This window comes from Lissotriton helveticus, chromosome 3_2, assembly GCF_964261635.1.
Source record: "Lissotriton helveticus chromosome 3_2, aLisHel1.1, whole genome shotgun sequence".
Classification (NCBI taxonomy): Eukaryota; Metazoa; Chordata; class Amphibia; order Caudata; family Salamandridae; genus Lissotriton; species Lissotriton helveticus.
Window position 1 is genome coordinate 430,852,832 of NC_136062.1, and position 15,470 is coordinate 430,868,301.

Sequence of the window (15,470 nt, forward strand, 5' to 3'; positions counted from 1 at the left end):
TTTCTCTTGGTCCTCTCGTCCATCAATCCTGGGTGTCGCCACTGCCTGCCTGGCGGATGTAGATTCATTGGTAAGGTAAGTGTGTATTGTTTTTCCAAGTATAGTACAGGGTAAGGCCCAGCCTGTAATTGTAGGTGGAAAAACAAAATAGATATTGAGAAACCAAGTCGAAAAAAATACACAAGTTATGGTGTAGTGCAACAAGAACACTTTCCAAGGCGGCATGTATGCATCATCTCTACTCTAGTCTGTTTCCAGCATTGACCTACAACAACAACAGGACAGAGCAGGCCCACAGTGACGGTACCCTTTGCACATCCTTCATTTAGCGTACATTTCTTGAAAGAGTTGGACAAAGCACATATCCAGCAAATTAGCATTTTACAATTTAAGTGACTAAATCAATGCAACGCAGTCATACCACCGCTACACTCGACTCCACCGGTACACAGACATTTAGGTCTGCTGTGCTTGTTGACTTGTTTACCTTTTATGCCACTCATGATACGCCCTGACTTATTCCACCAATCATCTCCGATACTTGTACTGAGTGACTGTGAAGATACTATGTCACTATGGTCATCATGATAGAGTTGTTCAACTCAGTCTGCAGTGTACCAAGTGAGTCTAGATTCCATATTCAAAAATGCAATGGATAGGCCTGCAGTAGATGTACAATTTTGTTATTAAACAACAAGAGTGGAAATATTGACTTGAGTCACTCTTAGTGTGTAAAGTAAATACTAGTACACTTTGACTTCACTTCATGCACAACATACAACAAAAGCACAAACACCAATCACTCAGAGTCGGTGTCCAATGAATGCCATTCATTACCTGTTCCTTCTCATCTCAAGTGAAGGGGCCGTCTATCTCGCCAACATCAACATGGTGCTGTTGTCCTACTCAGTGTGCAGTGTACAGAATGAGTCCTCTTCCTATATTCAAAAGCAATGTATCGGGCTGCAGTAGAAGTACACATTTCTTATTAAAAATAGTTACAAGAAGGGAAAAATGGCCTTGAGTTACTTTTATGTGTAGATTATTACATATAGTTCATTATGAAATAACTTCAAGCACAACAAACAACAACAACATAACTCAATCTGCGTCCAATGCATGGCATCATTCATTACCTGTTCCTTCTCATCTTCAGTTAATAAGCATGCTCTCTCGGATCAGAAAGGAGGATAGCTATGGTAGTCATCATCATGTTCCACTACTTTTGGAGGGACTAGGATAGATTTGATTTTTTCTTCTATTTTGCATCATCCAATCATCATCTGTCTAAAGGGCAATGGATTTAGGGAGATTCAAGAGAATGGTGGAGCAGGATTTGGAGGAGTGTACTGTGAAATGCAGACAGCTGAAACTCGTTTATTGCAATAAAAAGAGTGGAAGGCGCTGGTGATGGATTTGTTGTGATTTAAAGTTTCTAACCAGAAATACAGACACACAAATAAAGTAAAATAAGGGAGGAAGACAATAAGAAGTGCAAGCCTAATTGTCAGGGAAGTATAGCTCGTCCTCAAACTCTGGGGGTTCAACTAGAATTAGGTAAGCATCATCTAACACACTACTTCTGTCACGTGAGCCGCTGTCCTTATCTTCCTCCCTTGATTCATGTATTGTGTAATTCAGTGGTATATAGTGCTGATTCATTTTGATCATGGTTAACCACTCCACGTTTTTGGGAGGGAGACTGTTCCTACTCACTGTTACAATGGAACCAGCAGCACTGAAAACACGTTCAGAAGAGACACTTGCAACAGGGCATGCCAGATAGCTTATCGCCAGCCTGTTGAGCAGTGGCCATTGGGCCCTTTTCCTATACCAATACCGCAATGGGTTTCGATAAATGTACACCTCTGTTGGGTCGTCCAGATAGGCCTGGACCATCTGCTCAATGTTCAGGGGTGCTAAACTTTTTTTGGGCTTTTTTCTCTTTGCATCGCATTGCACTTACCAATGCCTAAATGTAAATACCAATCCTTTAACGATTTTACTGGGCCTAATGACCCAGTTTTTGCTGTTGTCGATAGTGATGGTGAGTGTTCTGAGCCAAACGCAGTGCCCTCAGGCTCCGAAATTGAACTTGAGGCCGGATACCCTGCTGCAGTACTTGCTGTGGGTTGATCTAGCAGGCTTTTAATTAGCAGCCGTTCATTTTCCAACTTACTCGCTGACTCAGCTATCCAAGTTTTGTAGCGGGTAACATCAATCTATGAAAAAGGAATTAATGTCTTCAGTGCCCATTTTGCACGTGGATCCGGAATTGTGGCACAAATGTAATGTTCTTGTGACAAATTCTTATTTTGCACCCTTGTATTGTCAGCTACGCGACAGGCTAAGCTCTCAGCCAACTCATATGCTTCTTTTTTTTCTCCACACCTTTGTATGCTACAGACAACTCCTTCAGCTGATGCTCTAGCATTTGTAATAATGGGATAGCTAGGCCCATAGTACAGTCCTCCTTGCTGACTTCATGTGTGAAGACCTCAAAAGGAAGAAGCATCTCAGTCAGGCATTTATCTAGGCACCATTGGTCTATCTGAAGGGTCATGCCTTTCACAGTAGCATCCCCTCTTCGCATCACATATTCATTGATTGGCCTGTACTGCTCAAACAGACGGTCAAGCATGTAATAAGTTGAGTTCCAACGTGTTGCCAACTCATGGATGAGTGCTTTGACTAGCATTCTATAGTCACGTTTAATAATCCTCAGCTGCTTCTAAGCTTTAAAAGAATGGCTGAAATGAGTGCATATGGTCAGGTCAGTAAGTTGGCAGGTGGTCAGTAAGTTGCTGACTATGGCTTCTTTTTTCAGAAAGTCTTGAACTATAATGTTAATGCAAATCGCCAAACACGGAACCCTGAAATAGGAACCAATCTCCATGGCCTTAAGTACATTACTGCCATTATCTGTGGGAACAAAACCAATATTAATCCCCTCTTGGGGGCTGCCATTCAAAAACCTTACTGCAAAACTTTTCCAATAGGTTTACAGCAGTATGAGATTTCTTCATGACGAACATGGCTACAGTTGCATGTTTCCGAGTAGCTTTAAAAATCTCAGCTGTTTAGTCATCAATGGAGCGCACACCGCTAGCCCCTCCTCCGGATCGCCCCTCGGGACTCTGGTACTTGTAGTTCTTTAGTGGATCACCCAGGTGGGTGCAAGTTGGTACTTATTGGACTGATGAATCTCTAGACCCGATACATGTCCCGGGTTTTAGGATATCGCCCGAGACATGTCTCGGGTTTCGGGATAACTTCCCTCATCAGTAGAGAAAGATCGTTAGGGGTGGAAGAGAAGGCCGCCACACAACAGTCAAAGGCCTCGATGCCAGAACCGGCACGCGGGTGCGTCGTCCAAGAGTGCTAAGGGGCGACCCGGAGGAGAGGCTAGTGGTGTGCGATCCATCTTGGTTGTACTTAAACGGCTCCCGTGAGCCCTGAGCTGACGAGCTCATGGAGACGCACCTGCGCGCCGGAGAGGCATCAGGGCCTGTGACGGTTACTTGGCGGCCTTCTCATCCACCCCAAGCACTGCTCTGCTGACGAGGGAAACTGTCCCGAAACCTGGGCCATGTCTCGGGTCCAGAGAACTTGGGGATAATGAGTAACTACTCGCATCAACTGTGGTGAACTACTTTTTACTCGTCCATCTACATGCACTACATGTACCAGAGTGCTAAGGGGCGACCCGGAGGAGAGGCTAGTGGTGTGCGATCCATCTTGGTTGTACTTAAACGGCTCCCGTGAGCCCTGAGCTGACGAGCTCATGGAGACGCACCTGCGCGCCGGAGAGGCATCAGGGCCTGTGACGGTTACTTGGCGGCCTTCTCATCCACCCCAAACACTGCTCTGCTGACGAGGGAAACTGTCCCGAAACCTGGGCCATATCTCGGGTCCAGAGAACTTGGGGATAATGAGTAACTACTCGCACCAACTGTGGTGAACTACTTTGTCGCAGGGTTTCTGTTCTCACACAGAACTGTGCACAGAGGATTGGAACCTCGGCGAATTAGGGTGACCCAAAACTCACCTTAGTACCCAACTTACCCCTTACCGAGCTAGCTACAGTGTCTCATTGGTCTTATCAAACTCCCAATGTTTAGACAAACCAGAACATGAACTTACAGTACCTCAGGATACGTGGAACTCATGAACACTCTTTCGTTATATTATCATTACAAACCAGAACATGGAGTAAAGAAGAACACATGTGCATTTGAAATGTTTATTTACTAATGCCGTCTTCTCAGGTGCAGTATCTTAGATAATACAAGTATACATATTATCAGTAGCAAAATTACCAGCATAGTAACTAATCCATAAAAAGCGAATGGTGACAGCATGTTAACATGCTGTATATGAATAAGAGTTAACAACACTTATATCTCACCCTCCCTAACACACATATTATATTATTTGCTAAGAAGGTCTCTTTGGGTTGGTTTAGGGCGGGCCCATACCTTAGTGTCCTAGCATGAAGGAATCACATCAGCATACACCAGCTCTCTCTTCATGTGCACCGCATCAAGTGTGTTCTATGTGCCTCATGCAAAGCAATATCAAACCCGCCGGCAGCCAGAGTTGGCAAAGGCTGCACTTGTGTTATGACTATGAAGGCGTGGAGATCAGACCTCATAACAATTCCGTATCGTGTTGTTCCTGAAACTTCAGCACTCTCCGTGCAGACATAGTTTATTAAGCAAAGCTGATATCAGAGCAATAACATATTATTCTCATATAAACCACAGCAAACTACTAGGTTGAAAGCTAAGTCAACAATTAAGTGTTGTGTGCAGAAGTTACAAAAATGGAAAAATGGCGTTTAAACCTCTAATGTGCCTATGCTAACTTAACACGATATAAGTATATTCAGGAGCTACATGACACCCCCCCATGATCCGAGAACGGACTAAATAGGATAACAGAAGTGCCATCACATGAGAGCAGAACGCAACAGTAAATGAGCATGGCCTTAAACCAAACATTAAAAATATCGAAAAAAATGTAATGCTAAAAAATAGCCCAAAAAAGTGGCTCAAGCCAATAGGCAAGGAAATAATAAAAAAAACTTGACAAATAAGTCAATAAAATCAATGAAATGCTAGTGCTCAGCATGTAAATCCGAGGCAGTGTCTATGACAAAACTGTATATGCAAAGTAAGTAGCAACAGCCTCCAATAGGAAATCACCGTCTTCATTCGAAAACAGTTCAGCCATCCAATTTAAAAGTTGAAAAGAACATACGTGTTCTCCCAGCACCGGATCCTCTATAACCATCAGAGGACAGCTCGGTGGGTTTTCAAGAAAACTCAGTTCCAAGAAATTCCGTGCTGCCGACAATACATCCCAGGGACCAATTGGTCCATGCGCCACTGCTAAGGCCATAATCCTCTCGTCAGAACAAACCAACTCGTGAGCAATGATAGGACTCATCAGCTGATTAAAATCGACGTCAGGAGAAACCGGTCCGCAGAGACACAAATCAATGGCCCAATGGAAATCACAGGTCAGGCAGTGAAATACAGGCTGGACACAGGTGAAATAGGAGAATCGAAAAGATAATCCATATGCCGTGCTCAATATCGCCAACGGCAGTGTGCCATAATATTCAAGCATGCGATTGCGGAACAGCGTCAGCAGCCGCTGGGCGGGGTCTTGCACAGGAAGGACATCCATATTTAAAAAGACAGAAAACCACTAGAGCGCCCGCTGCTAATGCAAGTAAAAATGGGAATCCTCCAAACAACGTTGAAAAGATAGAATGGAAGAAAGCAGGGATGACTCCAAAAATCTTCTCAAAGGAAGTCACGAGACCACTGCTAACAATTTTTAAAAAATGTGCTAGGCCTTTCGTGGAGGATGCGTTAAAGATTGTACGAACCATCGCTCCGAAATGCAAAGGCAAATCAGTATTTAAAAGAGCCTGAACCTCCGTACGGGTGTTCGCTATGTGACGCACGAAAGTTTCACGGGCCGAGCTCAAGGCCACCTCTCTCTGGGACAAAAGAGCCCTTATTCTTGCCATGCCGCTGAATTCTGCTCCCAAGGTTGGTATCTGTGGCCAGATGGAAGACTCCCTATGTTCATGTGTGGGAGGATAAAACACATTTCTTCAGCAAATAACCCGCTCACTTACTGTTACGATAAAAGCTATACCTTTAATTAACCCACAACAGTCTTCATAAATGAGAATTAAATACCCACCATTTTCTAATAATTTAAACGTGGGGATGATAGCAGGAACTGGCGTGCCTTGCAAAACGCAAGCCATATTCGGTTTGTCTTTGTTGCATGAACCGTGTAACTGTATGTGTCTACACATTAAAGAATGATCTGGCGTCTCAGTACAGTCCTCCCCATTCAGATAAACTTCTTGGTCATCCTTGAAACATCTGTATGTGTATGGAAGCGACCAGACTTCATGAAGGAAACCGCTACCTAAAGGTTCATAACGACCAATGGGTACATATTTCATACAATTTGAAAACTTAAAGCAAAAGGCAGCGTTATTAAGCCGTGGATAAGCCACGTTGCAGCAGTGGCCTCTGCCACGGAAAAAGGTAAAGATTCTAACCTTTCAATATGTAACATAGAAAAGGAAGAATCACGCATTGAAATCAAGCGTTGTTTGTCAGTCAAATTAAACGGTGCAAATAAAGAAGAAACGTTCATGTACCCCCAGGGAACTTTACCATTCTTCAGAGTCTGAAGGGTCCATGCAAACTGCATGATTGATCGTAATTGATTCTGACCATGGTATAATACTGACACTTCATCATGCACAATATCGACAACTGACGACACAATATTATCCAATGTGTAAATCCTAGAGGAAAGCACGTTAATACTATTGTCAACAACTGCAAGCACTTTTTCAAGATTCGCCTGATCAATAGCCCTAAGGCGCGCAGCAGCCTCAATCTGTGATAGTTTCCAAATTTCATTGTAAACTCCATATATCCACCTTTTCGACCTGCCACTAGCCGGGCCTTTAATGAAATCATTCAAATCCACGTCTGCATTCAGCTTAGAAAGGTGACTTTTAACTGCAGGTAAAGTTGAATGTTTCAGCCAATTTTGACACAACTTGCCTACAGAATAAGTTGTGACTGTGTGGTCCAAGTCAAACCGGGGATCAGATCTAACAGTCCTAAAACCGTCAGTTAAACCCAAAAATCTATTTTGGCAAGAATCAGCACTACGGGGCCAAAGCAGCCAATCCTTTGGATTCATACTGGAAATGTCAAAGGAGGAATTAAGGAGTAGAGCCTGTAATGGACAACCGAGTAAAATTACTCCAACCATCATATTCCTCCAACTCCGGGAAAGTAGGGGTGTTTAACTTTTTAGAAGTAGCCAATCCAAAGCATGTGGTCTGGGAAATTGTTTCATTTAAAAACAACATATGATTCGGGATGAGACATGCACGGTGCAAAGCCTCAGTGCCTTGTACCTGCCAGGCTCGTGAACCCCAAACTGATTTAAGGTCTATTCCCAGTAACTAATTGATCAAGGAAGGCCTTTGAATACAATAACTTAGTATCGGTAAGTCTAACCTTGGACATAGGCTTTTTTTGAAATTTAAAGTAAAAGGACTCGGGATTGGACTGGTTAAAGTCAGTGAAATAAGTATACTTTTTCAGAAATGTTTCTGAACTGCCTAGTGTAGGCGCTGGGCAATGTTCCCACTGTGTAAAATTAACAGAATCTCTTCGGGATGATGTTTTGTGTAAGAAGTGATTGCCATAATGTTGGTAGCAGAATAAATCACCATAATTAGCAGAACCTAAATATAAATCCTCAGCATCAAATGCAGCATAGTATTGCAAATCAGAAAATAAACTTTCTACTGCATTAACATCCCAGTCATCAGAACGAATGTTTTATTTTACCACATCCCCCATATTCACTCTAAGTACATTCGGAACATTAACGACTTCCGTTGGGCCATGAATTTGAAACCTAACAGTATCCCACACAATTCCATCAAGGACAGGCCATGCTGTGATGTTAACCAAAGTCAAGTCTCTTTTTAATCTGTGTGTAGAATGGGACGAGGAAAGTCGGGCCAAAGTTCCATTAAGATGTGTAATGCATGTTCTTTCCTCGACATAGTGTCCATTGATGATTCGAAAAAAATAAAACACAAAACCAATGGACATAAAAAGGTAATCAGAAAAAAGGACCAGCCAAATGTATGTCCAAGGGGGAATCAAAAAATGGTTTTTAAACAGGCTGGCATAAACTGCAATACGAGAGGGTTTCTTCGAGGCAAGGGAAGCAGAGTCAAATGAAAATCTGGATTCCGCGGCTAAACGTGCTTGCAGGTCAGGCATGGACAAATCAGTGGGGTAGGCATAGTCTATCTCATCAATGTTAGTTCCGGGTAAATTATTTAACAAAGGACTGGAAACAGCAGGTAATTCGATGGCCACTTCAGGTTCAATATTAGAAGCAGTGGGCATAACTGAATTTCTCACAATGGAAGGACAGGAAACAGCCGGTGTCATGCTAAGAAGAATCGGCCACTCTGTGTATCTTGACTTTATCAATTGAAATAAACCTGTTTTCCTTACGACCAGGTAGTGGTGGTAAAATGACTGTTCTTGTGCCCTTCACTCCAAGGACTGGAACCGGAGCTCGATAGGAAGGACCAAATTCTTTCTTGTTATCGATCTTCTCTCGAACCAGTTCTCCAACTTGGGGTAGCCAGCCAACTACCGGGATCTGCAACGCATCATCCGACGTGGAGGGCAAATGTTCCTTTGCAAGACTGTCTCTGGTCTTTTGTAGATTCTGTAAAACATTGCAATGTTCATCTGCGTCAAAGGAAGTGGCGCGAACCACACAGTCTAGACCGTCAAGGTCAGGGACGTACATCTTGATGCCAAAGAGCATTTCGTATGGGGTCCGCCCACCCAGAGACCTTCTAGGGAGATTATTAAGAGCACGCTGCACGCCATAGAGGTGAGCCAGCCAGTTTCTGCCAGTGCCTATAACTCGGGCTGTCAAAGATTGCTTTAAATCACGGTTCATTCGCTCAACTACACTGTTACCCTCAGGTCTGTAGGGAGACGAAAACTTGACTTGGACCACCAACGAAGTCATGGCATCCTTATACGCCTTAGAGGCGAAAGCCGGACCCTGATCCGAATGGAAGGTACCACAGGCAAAAATCCCTATAAAGACACGCAAATCTCTAATGACAGTCCGTGAATCAGCGCTGCGATGGGGCCATACCCACACAAAGCGTGTGCATGAGTCAACTGCTACTAAGATGTACTTATATGCAGTATCAGATGAAAAAGGACCGCAGTGATCTAAATAAACACAACCCAAAGGTTTATTAGAAATGTACAACTGAGTCTGTGGCGGACGCGTTGCAGTCGAAGGTTTAATTTGCTGGCATATGTCGCAAAGAAGGACATAATCACGCGTCTGTTTGTACAGTCCCCGCCACTGCTGATTTCGCCGCCTCATCAGCAAGCGAATTGCCAACAGCGTGAACTCCTACGCGCTGATGACCGAGAGTATGAATCACATAAACGAGTGGCAACAAAGCCTTAAGCTCTGCCACTCGAACCCAGATCATTTTATTATTATTTATTTATTTAGAAGTTTTCTATAGCGCTAACAAGACCCGAAGGTATCAGAGCGCTTCACAGTAGTGGGCATGAAAAAGATAACAACATGAAAAAAAAACAATAAAAGCAATCGGCGAGAGACAATTTGGAAAGAAGAAAAGTTCGGACAGCAGGGCTTCTCAGTACTGGATTCAACAATACCGCATGGATTCTGAGACGTTTGCAGCTCCAAGTTATCCATAACCAAGGGAGTGGATCAGGCACAAGGATTTAAGTTGGCTCTTGAATTCTGCATAGGACGGTAGAGTTCTGATGTGCGGGGGGATGGCGTTCCATATTTTGGGGGCATTTCCTGAGAAAGAGCAGTCCGCAGTTCTCTTCCTTCTGGTTTTTGGTAGGATGAGCAGCAGGGAATTAGAGCTTCTCAAATTTCTGGCTTGGCCTGCTTTTTTGAGCTTGTTAGCCAGGTATTCCGGTTTGCCGGTGTGGAGGGCCTTGTGGGTTAGGCAGGCCGTTCTGAAGGTACTTCGCATTTCCACAGGGAGCCATTCGAGTTCTTTGAGAGCCGGGGAGATGTGATCATATTTTTTACAGCCTGTGATCATTCTTGCTGCCGCGTGAAGTGTTGTTTTTAGTGGAGCCAGGTGGGATTTGGGGACGCCTGTTAGGATTGAGTTCCCATAGTCCAGTCTTGATAGAACTAGAGATTGCGTGGCTAGTTTGAGGTCCTTGTTGGGAATGTAAGGTTTAATTTTGTTCAAAAGTCTGAGGTTGAAGAATGCGCTTTTCGCCGAGTTCTTAATGTGGTTTGTCAGGGTTAGTTTGGGGTCTAAGGTGAAGCCCAGGGATTTAACGGAGTCGGCTAGCGTGAGGTTACCCTTGAGAGCATCGATCGACTTTAGCCACTCGGTGATTTGAGGGTTATCTTCTTTGTTTGAGATGAGGAGTGTTTCTGTCTTATCAGGGTTGAGTTTCAGGTGATTCTTTGTCAGCCAGTCTTGAACTTCATTTAGGACATCGTTGAGTCTCTGGATGTCTTTAAGAGAGGAGGTTTCCAGGTAAATCTGCGTGTCGTCCGCGTAGAGGTGGAAGTTGATGTTGGCGTTCCTGAGTAACTTAGCGAGTGGTTCCATGTAGATGTTAAAGAGCTGGGGGGAGAGCACCGATCCTTGAGGGACACCCTTGTTGACTTGCTGGGTATCGGAGGGGAAGTTCTTGATTTTTATTAGTTGCGAACGGTTGTGTAAAAAGGAGGAAAACCACTTGAGAACTACCTCGCCAAGGCCGGCTCTTTCTTGAAGAGTCATGATGAGGAGCTTGTGGTCCACCGTGTCGAACGCTGCTGAGAGATCAAGGAGTATGAGGAGGCAGCACTTGTCAGCGTCAAGAGATCCATGGATGTCGTCTATGATGTTCAACATCGCGGTTTCAGTGCTGCGGCCTTGTCTGAAGCCAGATTGGAGGGGGTCCAGGAGATTGATGTTGTCCAGGTGTTGCGTCAGTTGCAGGAGTACACAGCGTTCAAGTGTTTTCGAGAGTAAAGGGAGGTTAGATATTGGTCTGAAATTGTTCAAGTCAGTTGAGTCGAGACCGGGTTTTTTCAGAAGGGGAGTGACTTGTCCCATTTTTAGACAATCGGGGACCACACCGCTTTGTAAGGAGCTGTTTATGATTCTTCCCCAGATGGGCGCTAAGGTAAGCTTCATTTGTTTGATTAAAGATGGGGGGATGGGGTCTGAGATGTGTGCTGAAGGTTTGGAGGTCGAGATCAGCGCGATTATCTCAGTTTCCTGGACGGGGCGAAAGCTTAGCCAGGGGGAGGGAAAGGAGTCGGATGGGAGTGCCACTGGGGAGGTCGAGTAGCTCTTCTGGAGGTGTGGGTTGTTGATGTCTAGAGATAGTTCGATTTATAGGACTTTGTCGTTGAAGAAGTTGGCAAAGTTGTCACAGAGTTCTTTGGAAGCCTGTAGGGTTGAGGGCAGGGGCTTTGTTGTTTGTTGTCTGATTATGTTGTAGAGTTCTTTGGGTCTGTTTTTGGATTTGACCAATGCCTCGCGGAAGAAGCTGGATTTCTTGTTTTTGATATGGTTGTTGTACTTCCTACGGGCTGATTTTAGTTGAAGGCGGAGAATGGCGGTTGGGTTGTTTCTCCACTTTCTTTCCTTGGTTCTCAGGTTTCTTCTTTCTGCGTTGAGGTCCGCAGTGAACCAGGTTCTGGATGGAGTGGCTCGGCTTCTTTTGAGCTTTAGAGGAGCTAGATTGTCAAGTATGGCGACTACCCCCGAGTTATAGTGGTCGACGAGGTCGTTGGTCGAGAGGTGCATTGTGTTATTTGGAAGAAGAGCGCTTAGTTGACCTTCCAAGATGTCTTGGGGTACTTGGGAGAGGTTTCTCGACCATTTAGGCGGGTCTTGCGGACGTTTAAGCGAGATGATGGGGTGATTGATGTGGAATAAGATCATGTGGTGATCTGACCAGTCAACTGGTAGTATGTGGTTGACCGTGATAGAATTCTTTTGGGCAATGATGGCATCCAATGTGGCTCCTTTGTAATGAGTCTCCTCAGTACAGTGTTGGGTGAGGTTTTTATTGTGCTACCCTTGGAATCATGAAAATCATTTTGAATCCAAAAGAACAAGTTCTCATTGTAAGACTGGACACAGTAGTAAGAATCACTAACAATCAGAGTAGTAACACTTGGATCTGCGTACTCCAACGCTAGTAAAAGAGCACGAAGCTCTGCTAATTGTGCAGTGCAATCGCCCAGGGGCATCGTGTGCACTTCCCTGGAAATGAACTCATCGTTCAACATAGCACCAACCACAATAGCGCATGCGGAAACGTAGGCATGTTTAGAGCCATGCGCAACCTGCGCCGACCCATCAGTGTAAATGATGCAATGGAAGTCCTCCAAAGGTCGCATAGCCAGAGGAGCAGGATGAACGAACTCATATTGCAAGTACTCTTGAGACCGTAATGAGGCGTCAAAAATAAACGTGACATCCGTGGACGTCAATGACGCTGCCCATTGAATCCACCGTGGGTGCAAAGCTTTAGAATTTGGTACACTGGCTTTCGTGACTGCCTCCAAATGAGGACAGGGTGTTACCACTAACATGCGCCTCCCCTGTGACAGAGCTCGTTCTTTAAGAATCGCCATCTGTACAGCAGTTAAAACTTTCTCCACAGTGGGAAACCGCAATTCAGCCGAAGTGTACAAGTGTGACTTGTAAGCAATAGGTACTGTGTCACCTTCATTAAAAGTCAGGTACGTGAAACCCACCGCTCCTGGAATTATTCTTATCACCAGGTTGGTGTGGTTATCACGAGTCAGTAAGTATTTAGACGCGAGCAGATCAGCCTGCAAAGATTGCAAAACGGCCGAATGCTCAGGCAGCCAGCATGATTTTGAGAAAGTTGGTCGTATCAATGCATACAAAGGCTTGATACGCTGGGCATAATCCGGAATATAAGTTCTGCCGAAATTCAAGAAGCCCAGCAAAGACTGTAATTTTTTCAGTGTTGTAGGAGCGCGCAAATGTGCGCATTTCTCCAAGAAGTGAGGAGCCAAACCTCTACCTTCATTGTTTAGCTCATAGCCGAGGAACAACACTGTGTGTTCTGCAATGTGCGATTTTGCAAGCAAAATTAAATTTGTAACCCATATCTGCAAAGTTACAAATTATTGAATTTACACGACACAGATGCATCCAAATCTCGTCGTCTGTGAGATAAATGTCATCCACATAAGAACATGCATCCGGATCGATACTCTCTAACAGTCCATTGGGAGCTAAAGCTATCCAATCTGTGGGCATAAAAACCGTTGGAAATGTCAAGCGCTGTCTTGAAATGCTTACGCACTAGACTATCCACTAGGGCAGAGCCGTGAGTATTCTGTACTGCACAGTTACGGCAATGCGAGTTCAAATGCCGGTAATCCAATACCAAACGATATGATCCGTCAGGCTTGGTCACAGTAAAAAGGGGATTATTCATCGGTGACACACACGTTTCAATAACTCCCTGATATTCCAATTGTTCAAGGATTTCTGCGACGGAAGCTTTTGCTTCACGCCGTATGGGATATTGAGGCTGAGGCTGCGGCTGAGACCGCAACGGAATTTCGTGGCAAGGAGACAATTTATCCCAACCACATTGGTTGCGGTACAGAGCCGGCGCAAGAGCCCGAGCCCACTCTTCTGCAAAATGCTGCGCATGCTCTGTTGAGACAGTTTTCGCGAAACTGGGAAGGATTACCTCCTCCCCTCGCGGCGCCGCGAGCACAAAAGGTGGGGGCCAGTCAGCCTCCGAAAGCAAAATGTCATACGTAGAAGAAAGATTCTCCCAAAATACCCCTTTGACAGTACGCTGTATGTCACCTTCAATTAACAGGACAATTTCATAAAGTCTTTCAGGGGGAGCCAGTCTAGTATCGGCTGTTTCTATAACAACGTATACTTCAGTCGCTGTCACCCTCAGTAGTGGACGGAGCGCCTCTCTAACTATGGTAATCTCCGCCGCGCTGTCCAGCAAGGTCAGAGCCCACGTCAGATTCCGAAGCCGCGTTCTCACTATCTGTGGCATATCTATGCGCTGTTAAGGCTGCGACTTTCTTTTTCGCAAACTGCGGACGCTTAGGCGTAGAATCCTCCTGCTTCACTGCGCCGTCCGTCTGGCGGGGCTGGCCACGTCCTTGTTGGCCACCACGTCCACGTCCGCCACCTCCTCCACTGGTCTTCGGGCCGATGTGTCCTGAAAGGAACGAGGAGAGCGTTGATCAGAACCCTGAAATCGATCAGGTGATTTAATCATCGTGCGATCGCGCAAATCATAAACTTTTTCTGTCGGCGCAGGAGCTTGTATTGCAGGAAAAGAATCCTGAGTCTGTTTATTTTGCTTCCCCTGCGTCTGTTTTTTAGGCCAATTTTGTTTTTTGGACTTGGGCTGGACATCTGACACTGCAGATTGTCCCTGAGGTTGTTTTTTCTCCTTTACTGAAAAATATTTCAGACCTCTACTTGTGCGGCCAATTGTCTTATAGGCGGCCACAACTATCTTTGCTAACTGTCGGGGTTTATCTGCATCGGGCAGAGCAGCTAAAGCATTCGACACCTGAAAGTTCACCGCATCTCCTTTAACATTGGAGAGTATGAGATCACTTACAATCTCAAAAGAACCACACAGGCGCATACCCAATTCAACCGCTGCCTCTGGTCCATGATCATTCTGAACACGTTTAATGATCTCAGGCAGTGCATTCATAGACGGGGTGCCAAAGCACCTCGTATAAACTGCCGCAAATGTTTTCCCCCAGCTTTCACAGTCAACAAGCTCAGGAGTTAAATCCTTCGGCAAAGTGATTGTCAACATTCTATGCTTATCAGCAGGAGTAGAATTCGGAAACACCGCCTCCAGTTGATCAAACTTCTCAGCTAGCCAGAATGGGAAGTCATCGTTGTCAACTGGACGTGCACCAAAAACCGAATTTACCATCACCGGATTAAGACGTATACCGCCTCGATCCATGGGAACGGCCGCACCCCCCTGGGGACCACCAGGTAGATGTCGACCGATGTATTGCACTAATGCTCGAATCACGGAAATGGAAACCACATGTAGCCTACGAATTTCTGCAAGGGTACAAGCCCCGTGATTCGGGTGCGGGGTAAAACCACCCAACGCAGGCCAGTTTGCACCTGGAATTGAGAGTGGACCTAACCTCGCAGCGGACAAAGAGTGGGGGAGGGCGCCATCAAACCAAACTCGATGCTGCCAATGATCAATAGGTATTTCCAGTGCCCTGTATGGAGTATATTCAGCCGGGACAGCGGAGGCGGTGTAGGAGTGGAACAAACCAGAGGTTGC